Genomic DNA, 18,685 nt, shown 5'->3' with positions numbered 1-18,685 from the left:
AGGGTGGATTTGATTTAAATCATGATTTAAATCACTAGTCAGGAAGACTTGATGTAATCATGGATTTCTACATAGAAGTGCATTCTTGTTGGTTGTTATAACTTTAATACATATTCTTCACAACTCAGAGATAGATGTAGGTTACATTTTTAGAAGATACACACTATACATTTTAAACAGTGATTTATTTTTAAAACTTTTCAGATTAGTTTTACAGCTATATCAGAGAATGAATGATTGGTTATTTCATTTACGAAAGGTAATTGAAGCAGATATTTATGAAGTCATTGGGAGGTGAACTGTCTCCAATTCAAAAGGTTAATCATTAATATTTGGAGGATTTTCTTGGCATGCTGTATTAGGAGGAGAACATCACCAGATAGACAGACAGTTAAATAACAGAATTTAAATGTCTAAAACAACAACGTTAAGTATTCTGGATTTTTTTCAACAGCAAACACATAATATTTTAACAAAAAAAGCATATGTCCCTCCCTTCTCACATTTATCTCCAGACTTCTTCTCCTTGTCCCGATCTATTCCACCCCAACAATGTTCTATTCATTGAACTTTTTGAAACTTTGCTCTTTTAGAAAGAGGTAAGGGGTTGACTCTGTATATACAAATTCGCAGAGGGACAATACTGTTGAGTTCTGTTGTTTCTCACCTCTATATATTATTTATTTATTTAAAAACATTTTTGCTGTTAACAAGCGTGTTACCTCTGGAGACGCAAATCCACAGTTTGAGAACTGCAAAATTAAGCATCTCTGGTGGTATCTTCTAGAGTGACTGAGCACTGAGTCCCTTGGGTAGATAGAAAGATTAACCTAAATAATCTATACAGAAGCCTGTGGAATCCCATAAGATTGGGTCCCTAATCTGTGAACTATTGGAACTCTTTTACAAAACTTTTCTTAAACATTACATGAATATATTGTCTCATACTATAGAATTAGAATTTCTAATCCGTATTCCATGATGAGATACATTATAGCTCAAAGATATCTTAATTAAAACTATCTTTAGATAGGTTTTTTTTCATTTTATCAAAAAAAATCTGATTTAAATAAAAAAAATCCATTCATTTTTTTTACATCATTGATTTTCATCCACCCTCAACAGGAATGATTATAAGGCCCTCTGCAGTGCTAGCTCTCCCCAAGAGCCACATGCCCAGTGTACAGTACAGTCGTGGAACACTGATTTCCCCTGCCCCTGTAGTTACTCACCATTTAGGGGGGTCTTGTGGCTCATGTGTGCTTGCCTGGGTTCAGCCACATGTGGATAGTGGCTGTTTTTTAAAGCACTGAATCAGTGGTCCGTGTTGCAAACAATATTGCTTCTGCATTTTGGCTTCACAGATATGACCTTGGGAGCCCAGCCTCCCTCTGTGTTATCACAGCTGAACAGCTGCACAGAATTAGAAAGCAGCCACAAAGAACTAAAGAGGACTTTCTGCGTGAGGTCATGATGCAACTCTTAGCACAGAAGAGGAAGAAATGCTCTCTGGGATAGCAGCCCAGAGCGCACTGCTCCAAATATCTCTGCAGATGTCACAAGTGTGAACATGCTATTGTGCAGACAGCTGACAGTGTGGACACACAACAGCGGTTTCCCTTCAGCGCTCTCTAAGCGGCACTGTAACTCTGCCAGTGTAGACATACCCTAAGTAAAATCAAATAAAGTGAAACTTTGGGGGCAAGTCATTCACCAACATTTTTTAAATCTTTTCTACAAAAAATTCCTGAAGAATGTGTATTAGTAAGAGAGGGTGGGTTTGGTTTGGTTTTCAGTGTACATACAGCACTGTTAAGGTGAGCATCCTGGGTTGTTATTTATGTACAGTGAGATGAAACTTTTTGTTTTCTGATGTTCTCTGTTAGATCTGGTTTATTTAAGGCATCCAGAGCCTTTATTAACATCCTGAGTGCTTTAACAGGTTTTAGAATTCAGATAGAAGAGGGGGAATAGTTGTAGAAATGAAGGCTGTTTTGTACAGAGTAGAGTACTGTGTGACATGCCATGTCTAGTTTGGGGATTTTATTATTTTCTTAGCCATCAGTGTGACTACTACTTTATTGACCAATATGGGTCTCCCAGGAAGCCTTAAGATACTTTTTTGCTAAGCTAATGCAAATAAATTAATCAAAGCTAACAATCCATCTGATCCATTTATCAACAAACATTTTGACACTGTATTTTTACTGCTGTATTATAAATGCATGACTCGCACATTGGCTGGATTCAGGGGGCCATGATTAAGGATTGTGCAAAATGGAAATAAGTGTCCCAGGCACTCTGATTCTTTAATGGATCTATTCTCTCCTTGATCCATGCGTAGTGGCTTTTTTTGTTTTATTTTGATTTAACAGCTTTCTGTAGTGGACAGTATGTAACCCTAAATAAGGACTCAATCATGCACCCGTTTGGTAAATGCCATGATCAGGTTCTGTATATGTAAATATAGGATTGATGGACAACATATACTGTTAAACTTTGTATTGGATTTTAACTTTCTAAAATTGTACATGGAAGATTGAAATACCCCTCTACCTTGATATAATGCGACCCAATATAACACGGGTTCGCATATAGTGCGGTAACCCCAGGGCTCCGGCAGCAGGTCTCAGGCAGCTATTTAAAGGGCCCTGGGCTTCGGCTGCTGCGGGGAGCCCTGGGTCCTATAAATCACCGCTGGAGCCCAGCTGCTGCTACCCTGAGGCTGCGGCAGCGGAGCTTGGCTAGCGATTTAAAGGGCCCAGGCTCCCCGCAGCAGCCGGAGCCTGGGACTCTTTAAATCACTGCTGGAGCCCTGCCACCACTACCCTGATATAACGGGGTTTCATCTATAACGTGGTAGGGATTTTTGGCTCCTAAGGACCACGTTATATCAGAGTAGAGATGTAGTACATTTTTATATTATCTATAATGATGATAAAGCATAGAATCAAGAAAAGCAGGTTGTCTAACCAATCTGTAACCTGAGGGAAGAACACAACTTTTACTTGCCCAAATTTCCACAGCAGGTGAATGCCCTCTCCAGCTTGCAAGACATGCGCTGTCCCCACCCACTAAAGCCCCTCCACGCTGCCTGCCCCAGCCCTGAATCCCTTCCCACACCCCAACTCCCTCTGGAGCTCGCACCTGAACCGCCTGCCCCAGCCCTGAACCTCCTCCCACACCCGCAGTCTGTCCCAAAGTCTGCACTCCAAACCCCTCGGCCCCAGTTTGGTGCCCCCCCTTTGCACCCCTAATCTCTCATCTCTGGCCCCACCCAAGAGCCCACATCCCCAGCATTGTACAGTTTGTACACTTTGTATTCTGTGTTGTAATTGAAATCAATTTATTTGAAAATGTTGAAAACATCCAAAAATATTTAAATAAATGGTATTCTGTTATTGTTTTAACAGTGCAATTAATCACACAATTAATCTCATTAATTTTTGTAATCACTTGACAGCCCTAGTTTCTAGGTCTGTCTCCAGTCTAAATTAATAGGTAGTTTGTTCTGATCTGTCGTTAAACCCTTGGTGGCCATTTGCCATTTTTGATATGTGTTATGTCCTTATAGCAGCGACCACTTTGTGTGTGGCTATCTGTGCCTCTAATCTTTTCCTGTCTTTTGACAGGAAAGCAGTTGTTTCATGAAGGTCTGAGCCATTTTTCTCCACCCATAGATTAGATCGTATGGTGGGATTTTCAAAAATATTTAAATTTGGTAGGAACTCAAGACCCATTGACCCTGAATGTAACTTTACTTGTGATTACCAGAAAACAATTTAAAAAATAATAAACAGGAGTGAATGTACCCCTTCTGTAGTGTCATTGACTTCAGGCAAATCTTTTAAATAATAGTAGGAGATATACCAATCTCCTAGAACTGGAAGGGACCTTGAAAGGTCATTGAGTCCAGCCCCCTGCCTTCACTAGCAGGACCAATTTTTGCCCCAGATCCCTAAGTGGCCCCCTGAAGGATTGAGCTCACAACCCTGGGTTTAGCAGGCCAATGCTCAAACCACTGAGCTATGCCTCCCCCCAATGCTTGATTTGAAATCTTGGATTAAGGAAAGAAGCTAAAGACTGCCTAAACAGAATTCTCTTACCATTTTCACCAAGTTGAAATTCCCTTTCCATAGGAATAAGAAGGTTAAAACCAAAATTAAATGCACACAATTCCTATTTAAATTTAATGATCCCCAGTTATACTACAGTTGCATCATGCTGAGGAAGATCTTTATCAAGAATGTAGTGAAGATTTCAACTCTCTCTTGAAGCAGTTATTGTAAAAAAAAATTGCAAATTAAAGTGGCTTCCAAGCTTCAAAATGAGAAGTTGGTGCAAAAAAAGCATATTTTTCATGGGAAAATAAAAATTCCCATACCATTTTTTTCTGTTACCTAACTGATCAAATTATGTTGAAAATTGTCTGATTGTTATTTTTGTTGCTAACTGGCAAAATATTGCAAAATGCTGTGGTACTAAAGTGAATTGGTTTTCTGTCTCTAAAATTGATATTACTGTGGCAGAAACTGGTAAAATCCATAAGTTCTTTTAGTATCAGCTATTTCCTGAAGACCTTGTGGGTTAAGCAGTGGAGTGGCTTTAGCTTTATTTACATGTTTCAATCCACACAAACTCAGCAGTTTGGATAACTCTAGAACAAGTACTGTTTTTCTAATTCTAATATTCTAATTCTGCCAGGAAGTGTTTGTGAAATCTTGTCTTATAGTTTCACATATTTTGGATGTAGCACATCAGAAGATTCCTATAATTAGGACCTTACCAAATTCATGGTCCATTTTAGTTAATTTCACGGTCATATGAAATTTACAATTTTTAAAATCCTGATTTCAGCTGCTTAAATCTGAAATTTCATGGTGTTATAATTGTAGGGGTCCTGACCCAGAAAGGAATTGGAGGAGGGAGAGTTGCAAGGTTATTGTGTGGGGGCGGGTTGCAGTACTGCTACCCTTACTTCTGCACTGCTGTTGGTGGTGGCACTGCCTTCAGAGCACCCCTGCAATCCCCTTTTGGGTCAGGACCCCCATTTTGAGAAATGCTGGTCTTTCCGTGAAATCTGTATAGTATAGGGTAAAAGCACACAAAAGACCAAATTTCATGTTTGGGAGACAAGATTTCACAGTCCGTGATGCATTTTTCATGCTGTGAATTTGGTAGGGTCCTATCTATAATCCTTCAGTTGGTTGCATATCAGCTTTTGTTTTTCTTAGAAGAGCACTCTGGCTAAAATAATGGAGCAGGATCTACCTTCGCTATTTAGCTTAATTGCACAAACTTTTTAAAGGGAAAAATGTATTTAGAGAAATACGGGAAACAGTGTGGAAAGTAAAAGAAAATGATTCATCTCTGTCATATGAACAAGCCAAATTAAAATATTTTAGTTTGTCTCCAGCCTAAGTATATGAAACAATTCATAATGAAAAATTCAAAGGTGATTACTCTGTTAAACCTAGCAGATTTTCTTCTAAGTTTTAATTTTAAAAGTGACCAGCAAAGGAAGAAAAGTAAGTTGTTGGGTTTTTTTCATGATACATAAAGAAGGCTTAAAAGGTTATGGGTTTTGCTATTAATTTAAAATTTTGCTTGTTGGTTTCCTCTTTAGAAACTTAGGACCTGGTTTGGCTTGAAAAGTCTCCAGCATAATGCAGAATTAGGGAAATGGTGACATCACAAGAGACGAGAGTGAAAGTTAAACATAAGAGAAAAGAGGGATTTTTACTCAGTGGTTAAAATTCTTTGGCTGGGATATTCAAAAGCACTTATCATTGGCCTAACTTGTCGCACTTTGCAGCCATAAGTAGGTTTGTTTTGACTAGGAATTAACTGTACGGTTTTAAAAAGCAATAACAAATACATTAAAAACTGCAGTGTAGACAAGACATTGTAGACTTCAGCTCATCCAGTATAGCATGCTTTTTGTACACTAGTTTTTTATAACATGCTAGTTTGCACACCTTATTTAATATCTTCTAACGTGTTTATATCAGAAGTGGGCAAACTAAAGCCTGCAGGACTGTCCTGCCCAGCCCCCAAGCTCCTGGCGCAGGAGGCGCCATCAGCCACTGGTGCTCCAGGCAGTGTGGTAAGGGGGCAGGGAGTGGGGGCGGAGAGGTAGATAGAGGGCAGGGGAGTTCGGAGTGGTGGTCAGGGGGTCAGGTGGTTGGGGATAAACAGGTTGAATGGGGTTCGGGGGGGGACAGTCAGGAAAGAGGGGGGGTTGGATGGGGTGCAGGGATCAGTCAGGGGACAGGGTGGCTGGATGGGGCAGGGGTCCTGGGGGTGTGTGTGTGTGTGTGTGTGTGTGTGTGTGTGTCAGGAATGAGAGGAGGGGTTGGATGGGCCAGTCAGGGGACAGGGAGCAGGGTGTGTGTGTGTGGATGGGGCAGAGGTCCCAGAGGGGCCATCAGGGAATGTGGGGGTTGGATGGAGCAGGAGTCTGTGGGGGAGCAGATAGGAGGTGGGGGCCAGGCCATGACCCCCTCCCCTAACCAGTCCTCCATACAATTTACGAAACCCAATGCAGCCCTCAGGCCAAAAAGTTTGCACACCCCTGGTTTATATTGAAATTAAAACAAAGTATAAATGGGAGTTTTGAAAATCACCTGCATCTGACGAAGTAGGTATTCAACTATGAAAGCTCATGCTCCAAAACCTCTGTTAGTCTATAAGGTGCCACAGGATTCTTTACTGCTTTTACTGAAAAATCACCTGTAATTTCAGTGACTGATTAATACTTTGAATAAAGGAACCTGTTGAAAGTGCAACACCTTCTCTTCAATTAAGCATTAGAGCTCACAACAAATATTCTTTAGACCTTTAGGGTAGTGTGCTCAAGCTAGTGCACTAAAAATAGCAGTACAGACTGGGTTGGCACAGGCTAACTTCCCAAGTACAGAAACAGGGGGTTGGGTAGGTTTGTACTTGGGCAGGCAGCCCATGCCATAACCTGCACGTTGATATTTTTGATGCGCTACTTGAGCAGAGCTAGTGTGTGTCTGTCTACCCGAGCTGGGAGGCATGATGCTGGCTGCAGTGTAGACATTTTCCCAGGGGTCCTAGCAAGAACACGCACGCGCGCACACACACTCACTCTCTCTCTCTCTCTCTCTCTCTCTCTCTCTGCAAGAAGGAAGTTGGCTCATTAGCAGGGCCTGGTTGATGATCAAGAGGAAAGGTCTCTTTACTGCTTCATTCTGCTTTGATCAAGGGATAGCTCTGTTTTGGTGTTACTGTATACGTTTTTGGTTGAAGAATAAACTGCCTTAACAGAAGGGCTTGAACAGTCTCTTTTTTGGCAGGCATTTAATCCTGCCTGGTCTGGGGAAACAGGCCAGCAGGTCTGCAGTCAACTTAAACACAACTTTTAACACAGGGCATATTTAACGAAACTGAAATCATTCAGAACAGTTCATTTCTGTGTCCGAGATAGGGGCTGACTGTCTTTATTCTGGAAGCAATTACTCAAGAATTTCTACAACAATTATGCTATATTTTAAGAGCTAGTCCAGAAATGGAAGAAAAGAAAAGCAGCTGCAGCAGTACAATAAAAAAAATGGATGTTCAGATTTATGATTTTAAAAATGGCTGCTAACTGAAACTTCCTAGCTACCTCTTGTTTTTATCACATGGCAAGCACAATATAACTGCAGCTTCTCTTCCCTATGATGAACAGTGGAAGTGCTGAAATTATAGTTTTTGATGTTTCTTAAAATAAGTTAGAATTGGCCAGATCCTTCGTCTGGTCTAACTTGGCATAGTTCCATTGATTATAATAGAACTACACCAATTTACACCAGTTGATCTGGCCCAATTGACACAGATGATGCTTTTAAATTCAATCCCATGTAAATATTTTGAAGATGACCATTGAGACTAAAGAATTGGTATGATATTCCCCAATTGTTGTCCTGTGTTGGAGGAATAGCTCAGTGGCTAGTTGGAGCGATAACTTAGGGGTTTGAGCATTGGCCTGCTAAACCCAGGGTTGTGAGATCAGTCCTTGAGGGAGCTATTTAGGGAACTAGAGTAAAAATCTGTCTGGGGATTGATCCTACTTTGAGCAGGAGGTTGGACTTGATGATCTCCTGAGGTCCCTTGCAACCCTGGTATTCTATGAGAGGTGCAGCATTCTGCTTTCTTTGCTGGATCATGTACTACCACATTCCTGGAATTATAGGGATGATTTTATAAATATTGGCAATTGCAGTTTGTAAAATCCAAGTGATTAAAAAGGCTTTCACCATGGCTAGCCACCTGAAGTAGGTACCTATTCAAGACGCTAGGCAGGGGTGGCTAACCTGAGCCTGAGAAGGAGCCAGAATTTACTAATGTACATTGCCAAAGAGCCACAGTAATATGTCAGCAGCCCCCATCAGCTCTTCCTCCTTCCACCCCCAGCACCTCCTGTTTGCCGGCAGCCCTGCCGATCAGCACCTCCTCCTCCCTCCCTCCCTGTGCCTCCTGCCTGCCGCAGTCAGCTGTTTCGCAGTGTACAGGAGGCTCTGGGATGAAGGGAGAGGAGCAAGGGTGAGGGAGGGGGCGGAATGGGGCAGGGGGCTTGGGGCAAGGGGTGGAGGGGGGGAAGGGCCTGGGGTTCAGCAGTGGAAAGTTGGCAACTGTAGCTCCAGCGCCGGAGTCAGCACCTATGCAAGGAGCCGCATATTAACTACTGAAGAGCCGCAGGCAGCTCTGGAGCCACTCCCCTAGGCAGTACTCGGGGAGCTAGATCATCCTGCCGCTCACGCTGCACAGCCGCATTCTGTTTTTAGCGTGTTAGCTAGTATGTCTCCTTGAGCTGGGACTCATGGTCCCTGCTCAAAGTTTGGGCGTAGCCTTACAGGCATGAGAATAAAAGATATCGCATTAGCTGACCTCATAAATATTATAGAGAAATTAAACTTTCCATTTAGTGTGTGTCATGAAAACAACAATAATGAAAATTGTCTTTAATCAATTTTGTTCAGTATTGGGACATGTTGTTCATTTATGCAAGAATTCCTGAAGTCGACCTGAAAGAACAACAACTATTTAGAACACAGCCCAGTATGAAATGATAAAAGTAACTGAGACTGCAATTCAGATATGTATTCCAACATTGTGAAATAGGCTGTAAATTTTGTCATCTTGATATGTAAATTATGACTGGAAGATGAAAGAAAACTAACAAAATAAAGGAAAGTATAGTATAGTATAGTGGATTCATTGCTATCCTCACAAATGCAAACTGGAAATGAAAAACAAAGCTGGCTACAGTTATAATTATGAGACACCAGTGGAAGGTCAGTACATGACAGAGTCTCTCTAGGTGAACCTCACAAATTCTGTGTCCACTGCAGTATGAATTCACTTCACAATCTTACTAACACCTGTTGATAAAGTCTGATGATTCTTAATATCGAGTGTGATGTTTTACTTTTTTCATACATTCTTCCTAGAAAAGCAGAGATGATAGTCCATGTGCCTAAACCACAGATATTTTAAGGATTTGAGTGAAATAAATAGACATTTGTAGAGCATAGATTCAATAGGCAACTAAACAAGCAACAGTGGCAAGTCTGGCTAATCCGATACATTTGTACATATGGCAACTGAAAGACATTTCTGGTGTTAAATGGATTGAGCATCAAAGCCGGTGGCCAGGAAAATTGATATTGAACATTTTTCAATCTCCAGATCTTGTGTGCTTGATCTTTGTGGTACTTTGTCATTGTATCCCTAAGATAAGAAGTAGTGACAGTGTATGCAGACAGGAGATCCAACAGATACTAGGATCAAGCTGCAATAGTCAAGGTCCTAGGTTTTTGGCTTCCACAGGTATGAAGAAAAGTGATGTTCTCTACAATAAAAGACATTCCCACTACACAGATCTATGGTAAGTAAAGAAAATTGAAAATACATTTATTTTTTGTTGTGGTTGATCTTGTGGTCTCAAGTGCTGACCATTGATATAAAGGCCTATAACTCATGATCAAGACATTTGGCTGCAGTTTCTGAATTTTCTGTATGTGTTCGATGATACAAGTGAAGAACATGAGTGAAATCCTGGCTCTGTTGAAATCAACGGCAAAAATTTCATTGACTTGAATACGGCCAGGATTTCACTCCATGTTTGTCCATTGGCTGAAATATATGGTACATTTCAATGTTAACTCATGTAATACAGGTGAACAATTTCAATTATATGGAAGACTGATCAATATGTAATTTTGCTCAAATCTCGCCACTCTTGTCTGGTGCAAGTCCCTTTAAGTGTAAGGATTTTAGTACATGATGTTACTGCTTTGGGTCTAGTTGTTGCATCAGCTGAAATAGATGCATGTGAGTTCATCAGGTTTAATATTTATTAAAAGCTGGCTGTGATCCATGATGAAAGTAAAATGTGATGTTCTTCCCAGTTTGCATATTAATACACTCAGATTATTTAAATTGGAAAACCTGAAACATCTTGCTGTATAAAGTCTGAAAGCAAATCACCAACTATAGAAGGAAAATATTCTAGTAATCTGTTATTTTTTTTAAATGCCATATTACTAATGTTTGGTGTGAAATAGAGTATGTCACACACAATTTCACTAATATGGGATTATTTCTGATATAATGTCTGTAGTACCTGTAATACCAGCAAAACAATTATTTTTCCAATTTTTTTAAAAGTTTGTTTTCTGTTCAGTAGTTGAAGGATCGAGAAAAATACAATTCTTCTGAGCCTTGTCAGGCATCTTCTTTGGTATAACAGTGTAAAATTCAATTCTCCTTTACCAAATGGCTTTCTGTAGCATAATCGTCTTTATATTTAAAAAGCTTCTTTCTGATGCCTTCCCCCCCTCGCCCCCCCCGGAAGCCATTAAGAACAGATTAGTACATGCCTGTAAAAATAACCTCTCAGAAGTTTTTGTTTAGAAATAAAAATTTTTTAAATTATTTTGTTGTAAAATGTTTAAAAATATGCTGTTTATATCTAAAAATGCATGTCACTTAGAGACCCCATAGCTTGATTGGTTTTAACCTCCCAGTTTTAAACGAGGGGTGCCAATTTTAATACCTCAGTTTTTGTTTGTTCCCCTGTTTTAGAAAATAGTGCCATGTTCAGTGTGTGAAGAAAATACTGATATTTCATCTTAACTGTACAAAAGACTTTTGTAAAATGGTTTCTCTTTGTCCTATAGGAAGGACATAAGAAAGAGTTTTAAAGCTTCTAGGTTCTTGTTATCAGAATGAGTCCATGCTTTTATGTATTGTTTTTTAAAAGTGCAGTTCTGATACATTTTATGGACTTCGTCATTTCCACTTTGAAAAAAGAAAAATAAATATCCAGCATGACTGAGTGAGGCAATGTGTCTTTAAGATATATTGTCTGATATCTAGAAAGTAACTCCTGCGCTATAGAACAAGTTATTGGACTTGAAATTTTATGGACTGTTTTAAGCAGGTCAGACAAATGATTGTGATTGTCCCTTTTGGGTTTACATTATGAATTTTTAGTGAATGACTTTGTTTTGGGGCACAGGACTTCAAAGCTAAATATCTTTTGAGAGACTGATGCCTTGTAATTAAAAACTAGGGCTGTCATGCAATTAATCGTACTGTTAAACAATAATAGAATATCATTTATTTAAATTTTTTTGATGTTTTCAAATATATTAATTTAAATTACAACACAGAATACAAAGTGTACAGTGCTCACTTTATATTTATTTTTATTACAAATATTTGCACTGTAAAAAAAAAGATAGTATACTTCAATTCACCTAATACAAGTACTGTAGTGCAATCTCAGTATAATGAAAGTTGAACTTACAAATGTAGAATTATTTACAAAATATAACTGCATTCAAAAATAAAACAGTGTAAAATTTTAGAACCGCAAGTCCACTCAGTCCTACTTCAGCCAGTTGCTCAGACAAACAAGTCTGGTTACAATTTGCAGGAGATAATGCTGCCCACATCTTGTTTACAATGGCACCTGAAAGTGAGAACAGTCATTTGCATGGCACTGTGGTAGCTAGCGCAAGATATTTACATGCCAGGTGCACTAAAGATTCATATGTCCCTTTATGCTTCAACCACCATTCCAGAAGTTCTGCTCAATAACGATCCAAAGCAGAGCGGACCGATGCATGTTCATTTTCATCATCTGAGTCAGGTGCCACCAGCAAAAGGTTGATTTTCTTTTTTGGTGGTTCGGGTTCTGCAGTTTCTGCATGAGAGTATTGCTCTTTTAAGACTTCTGAAAGCATGCTCCATGTGTTGGTCATCATCCGAGACAGCAATAACATGGAATATATGGCACAATGTGGGTAAAACAGAACAGGAGACATACAGTTCTCCCCCAAGGAGTTCAGTCACAAATTTAATTGATCCATTATTTTTTTAACGACCATTATCAGCATGGAAGCATGTCCTCTGGAATGGTGGCCGAAGCATGAAGGGACATATGAATGTTTGGCATATCTGGCACATAAATACCTTGCAGCACCAGCTACAGAAATGCCATGGGAACACCCATTCTCACTTTTAGGTGACACTGTAAATAAGAAGCAGTCAGCAGTATCTCCCGTAAATGTAAACAGACTTGTTTGTCTTAGCAATTGGCTGAACAAAAAGTAGGACTGAGTGGAGTTGTAGGCTCTAAAGTTTTACATTGGTTTTTTTTTTTTTTTAGTTCAGCTAAGTACCAAAAAAAATTCTACATTTATAAATTACAGTTTCACGATAAAGAGATTGCACTACAGTACTTGTATGAGGTGAATTGAAAAATACTATTTATTTGTTTATCATTTTTACAGTGCAGATATTTGTAATAAAAAATATGAAGTGACACTGTATACTTTGTATTCTGTGTTGTAATAGAAATCAATATATTTGAAAATGTAGAAAAAATCCAAAAATATTTAATAAATTTCAATTCTATTGTTTAACGGTGTGATTAATTGCGATTATTTTTTTTATCACAGTTAATTTTTTTGAGTTAATCATGTGAATTAACTGTGATTAATCAACAGCCCTATTAAAAACATATACTCTTGAGGTGTCTGGAATCAGGACCTGCTACCAAGCCAGTCTCCAGGCAACTAAAGAGCACATTGGTTTGGTTACACCACCTGATTGTTTGTAAGAGTCAGCAGCCCAGCTCTTAAGCCCAGCAGCAGTTCAATGGCAGCTTAAAGCATTTGCCCACAGCTGCAACAGATTCTGCACCGGCTCTTTCCCAGATCTGCTCCTGCCTTGTTCAACCTTGCTCCTGCCTTAGCACCAATCTTACCTTAGTTCAGGTAGTCTGGTCCTGACCCTCTGCTGTGATTCCTGACTTCACCTCTGACCCTTAGCTCTGGCCTCTGATTCCAGCTCTGACTGGGCTTCAACTCCTGACTTCTGAATTCAGCTCTGTCACCTACCTGCTGGCTCTGACCTCGGCTCCAAATCCTAACTACGACTCCTGCTATAACCACTTAGCCTGATCACACACACTGGTCACTGACAAGATGGCCCACATTATATTTCAGGGATTTAAAGAAGAAAGAAACAAAAAACCAAGCATGCAGTCACACACACAAATACAACCAAATGATTTTTTTTCAAATTAAATTTATAGTGAGAAAACATTCCTAAAGCTTATTTTTGGTGATAAATAGCAATAGCCACTTCTTACTCACATAGCTTCGTAGATATAATTTAAAGGGAGAATCAATTTACTTTCCTGACTAAAACAGGTTTTTACCACCGTTGACAGTGCACAGCCCACACAGTTTTGGAAGAGCAAGCTGGATTCTGCCTTCCATATATACAACCTTAAATCTGCACCCTTGTGTATATATTTTAAAATTCAACTTGTAATGGTATTGTTGCATATTATTTCTGTTATAGTACAATTATACATTTGTCATCTCCCTTATATGCACATGAGAGACAAGGTGGGTGAGGTGATATCTTTTACCGGACCAACTTCTGTTGGTGAAAGAAACAAGCTTTCGAGCGCTTGTATCTTGCAATACTGTTTAAAATCGTGTTGTTTATATGCCAGTTGGTAGAATACATGAAAGTCACTTATTTGTAAATTATATTGTAAACTGTATTTATTAAACATAATACAGTACTTATTAAATGTACAACAGAATAATGTGTACTAACTTATATAGACCGCCCACATTTGCAGCTGTATTACTTTCATGCTTAACTACCTTATCCCCTAACTTGCAGCTAAGAAATAATGTGCTACTTGTTAACTAGAAAATAGAGTATTTAGACACTGAAAAAATTATTAAATACATTCCTCAAAAGAACAACAATATAAAAAACCAATAAAGATGTACTGAATGAATATGACAATAACATTAGTTTATGTAGAAAGCAATGGTAACAATGTTACAAGGTGCTAAACATGTATCAAGGGATGTAGGCAGGCATCACAGGGTGCTATGGACAGGTATCCCAGGATACCAGCCATTGCTTCTAGGCTCAATGCATTCTGGGTAAATTTTGCAGTGCATTATGGGGTACCACCTGGAAGCTGAAGGAACCACGGTAGTCTGAATCAAACTCCCATGATCTCTCCCATGTTATCCTAGGTTTTATCTGTTGCTCTGTTGCCTGTGCTGTTTTGAAAACTACTCACTTTCAGCATGAAGGACTCCCAGGTGAGTGCTGTGGTCCTGTCTGTTGAAATTAATAGGATGATCCTGTTGCACTGGAAAGCTTAAAGTGAGGCATCAGTGAAGCACATTGCAGATTATCATAGCCAGTTTATTTTGTGCGCTTGCTGGAGGAAGCAGAGACACATTCCAGTCACTCTTCTGTATGATCTACTGCTTGATCATCTTTGATCAATGGAGCACTGGTCCAAGGTCTGGCCAACTGGCACAATCTAGTGGGTTAGGATAGTGATGCAGACTTATAAGGACCAAAAGTGGCTTCAGAACTTCAGGGCATAAAAGAACAACTTGTCTGGAAGTCTATGCTGAGCTCACTTAAACCAGGGTGATCAGATGTTAAGGGGAAAATATTGGAACGACCTCACGGGGTACGAGTGGGAGTGGGGGGTTGTTTGGGTTTTTTACACTCATCTGTAGGATATCTGTGGGGTGTGCATTTGGAACACTGAAAGGCCTGTGGAGATCTCATGACTGGACTTCAGAGTGATGTCTGCCGTGTATTATCAGGGCAGGTTGCATGTTGCACACTTATGAGACCAAAGGTGAGGTGCAAAACTAGATTATCTGTGCCAGTGCTTTCTATAATCATGCCAACAGATGTGAGAAGATTACACGTTAAAATAAATAGGCTGTGTAAGTACCTTTATCTTATAAATCATTGAATGACTTTTCATTTGAGGGACTGTTATGTATTGCAGTGCCTTTACAATAACATGAAATACTTGAAGTCCTGAATTTCTTGAAATGGCCACAATGCTGTAGCTGCTTAGATACAACATGATGTGATGTACTGTCATTCAGCTTAACCAAAGATGTGGTTTCAGTAATGTGAAATGATTTAATCCTGAAATGCTATGGCGACTCAGAATTCAAACAAAAAATGATTTTTAAGTGCTGTGGCCATGGCTCCATCTTATTATTTATTAATAAATTTGTATTGCAGTAGCACCAAGGATCCCCAGTTATGGACCCTGCACCCCTCTTTGCTAGATGCTGTACTGACATTTAGCAAAAGACTGCTCATGTCCCAAAGAGTTTACGGTCTAAGTATCATACTGTCTCAGTCACCTTCACAGCAGACAGTCTTCACAGTGGGCATTCCCCATCTCCATGGCAGCAGGGGGACAGATCATATATTTTTCTTTGAGCCTGGACTCAAGGTTGCTTCTCAGGATGAATTCCCCAGAGTTCTATGCCACGTAGCAGATTCCAGGTTTCCCTTTGGAGCAGAGCTTGCACTGGATTTTTAGAAGATTTAGTTATCTAAATGTCTTTAGTTTCTTCTTTGGATTTAGCAATTTTGAGGCGCAAAACCACATTCTGAAAGAAAAATAAAAGAAAGTGGCTTACTGAGGATTGTTTGATAGACAGCACCTCCTCTCTCATCCCCACTCAGAAAAGGTAAATAGAAAGCTCCTAGCCAAGATGGTAACAAAAAACTTGCAAAGTTGCAGAAAATCTGTATAATTCTTCCTCATTTGCTTGATGAGGGTGTGATTGAGGTGTAGTGGGATTTCCCTATCAAGAACTAGTTGTACCTAAGGGGCTGAAAGGTTTTCATTACTCTACCTAAGCCTACCTGCTGCAGCCACCTTAGTGAAGAGCATAGTCATCAACTGATGGAATATTCCTGGCAAACACAGAGAGAGGAAATTAAGTTCATCATTTAGACTAAACATGGATTCAGTAGCCTCAGTTCTGAACCTACTGTCCGTAGTCTCTCATTGTGGAAGACTGTTCTCAACTGGGAGTTCTTTGTGAGTATGCAACAAACACTCTCTCTCCTTTCCTAAAATCTACTTTAAACTAGATTTTTCTAACAACTTTTTCAGGACTGACACTTCACAGAACTGTGGTCTGCTATACGTTCAGAACTTCCAGAGACATGTTCCAGGGGTAGCTAAGACTTGACCAAATTGGCATTGCAGGCTAACATCTGATGATATTCCAAACATTTTGTTGGTAAACTCTTTGGGAAACATACACACAAAGCAGTCCCTGAGGCTTTAGACAAGGAAATAAATCCTCCCTCCTTTCAAGGAGAGAATGTTCAAACTGTCTTATCTCAGCAGGTGTAGAAATTACACATTAGGAGGCCATTGTTGTCTTAACTGTTGAAAGACCAAGGCTGGGATTGTCTGGAAGACCATCCGACTCCTAAAGTGTCTCTTGATTTTCAAAGCCTGGGTATATTTCTCTTTTTCACACACACATGCTATAAGGGGCACTTAAGTCTGGAACCTCATTTGACACTGAACCAATGCAGAAAATGGGTGCTTGAGATAATCAGGTAAGTATAGAAGTCACTCGTTGTTCCAGGGACAAGTTTCATTTCCCCAGAGTAAAGTAAAATACACCAGCACTGTCAGCAAGATTCTTCATAGCATCAGAAGATGAATGGTGCAATAGGCCATCTACACATTGGAATAACAGAATCAGGTCTGGAAGGGGAGATTTTGGAAAAGGCACCAGGTTCTTTGTTATGTAAAGAAGAGTCATGGCATGCAGCCCATTTTAAACCTCAAGTCTCTCAGAGGTTCCATATGTAAATCAATATTCGAGACAGAAATAATGAAATCCATCATTACAGCATTGTTTTCCCAAAACTTTGGAATATAAAAATAAAACTCATGGAAAGCAATTGAAAATGTGATCAGGGAAAGTCACTCTGAGATCCTTTAGTTACTGCTGCAGAAAGAAGCATTTTCAATACAGAGTATTCCCCTTTTGTACTCAGACATCTACATGCCTTCAGAAGGAAAAGCTTTGAGCAGGGAAGTGGAAAGACCAGTTACAGCCCTCACAAAACTCCAATATCTAAGTTACCATCCACAACAATCTTTACTTCAGAAGAGAGAGAAGAATGAGATGGTGTCAGATTTTCAAAATGTAACCACACCTCTCCTAAGATAAAATCTGACACCTCTCTTGGGCTAGGGGGTCTCATGTGAAAACCCAGCATAATTCTTGCTTTGCTTCCAGCCAGGAATGGCAGGAAATGTATAAAGATCTTGGTTCAGATCCAGAACTAGCACCTCTTAATTAACTGAATCTTAATATTATTTAACAGCTATCTGATGTCAGATCCAGAGAAGCTGGTCATCAGTACAGATGCCAAACCCCATGTAGGAGGAACACATCTGGACTCCTGTGTGACTTGAGATGAGGGTATGGCCCAAGAAGATGACATGGAATGTAACCTATCTAATGCAAAAATTCATCCAGTTCACTCCTCTATCTCCAGCAGATAATTCTTTAGAACCATGGTGTGTATACATCTTTCAGCTTTGCTTAGAGAAGTAGCCTTATTCAGGTCTTGGGCAGAAGCTATCGCTGCTCTTCAGGGGTCTGTACCAAAAAGGAAAGTTAGGGTCAGCTGGCTGAGTAGTACACACTTAAAGTCAATAGGATTCAGTCTAGACCATCTATCCTTTCAGCCCATCAAAGATCTGGTTGGAAGCCTATTGAGGCATCTATTTGTATCCAAATGCAGCTGGAAAACCAAAAGAGGTACTACATGAGGCAGAAACACTTGGTAAAGAAGGTTGTGAAGGGACTGGCCACTGTGATTATAATCACCTTCTCATTAACCTTCAGGTCTTGGTTCTCAGACCTGATTTACATATTAATGGAACCTCATCTCTAACTCCCAAAACACACAAACACAGAATATGGTGCAACAGGAGCTGAACTTATATCCAATGTTCCCTAACTTATCAGCTGAGAAATTAAGAGGAAGGAACTACACTCACTTATTCTAAGACTGTTACAAACACCCTTCTAACATCTTGGAGGAATTTTTGCAAATGATACCTATGAGGTTTAGATGTTGGTATTGCAAGGAACACACACGAGGGCCAAGTCAGCTGAAGAAAAGAGCAGACTGGTGTTTTTACAAGATGGCCTGGCCATGGGGCTCAAGGCCAACCCTTATTGGAATGTAAATCAGTGACTGCAGATGTGAGAATCTCTCATTGCTGTCACATAAGATTCCTGAGGACCACTAATATTAT

The 18,685-nt window shown here is 39.7% G+C and overlaps 1 protein-coding gene across 7 annotated transcripts in view; it reads left to right on the top strand.

Annotated features, from left to right (window-relative positions):
• MBD5 (methyl-CpG binding domain protein 5) overlaps nucleotides 1-18,685 on the top strand; it is a 240,630-nt gene that overhangs the window by 71,936 nt on the left and 150,009 nt on the right. Inside the window, exons 3-4 of one of the 7 annotated variants that reach the window (XM_050969160.1) lie at nucleotides 14,589-14,657; nucleotides 17,743-17,938. The exons of 4 other annotated variants lie outside the window; for them this stretch is intronic. The gene's annotated coding sequence lies outside the window, so the exon portion shown is untranslated. The remainder of the gene's footprint in view (nucleotides 1-14,588; nucleotides 14,658-17,742; nucleotides 17,939-18,685) is intronic. 2 more of the 7 variants (XM_050969162.1, XM_050969161.1) reach the window with 2 other exon arrangements.

This window comes from Gopherus flavomarginatus, chromosome 10 (assembly GCF_025201925.1).
Source record: "Gopherus flavomarginatus isolate rGopFla2 chromosome 10, rGopFla2.mat.asm, whole genome shotgun sequence".
Lineage (NCBI taxonomy): Eukaryota > Metazoa > Chordata > Testudines > Testudinidae > Gopherus > Gopherus flavomarginatus.
Note: the sequence above shows the minus strand (reverse complement) of the source record. Positions and strands in the feature narration are given on the sequence as shown.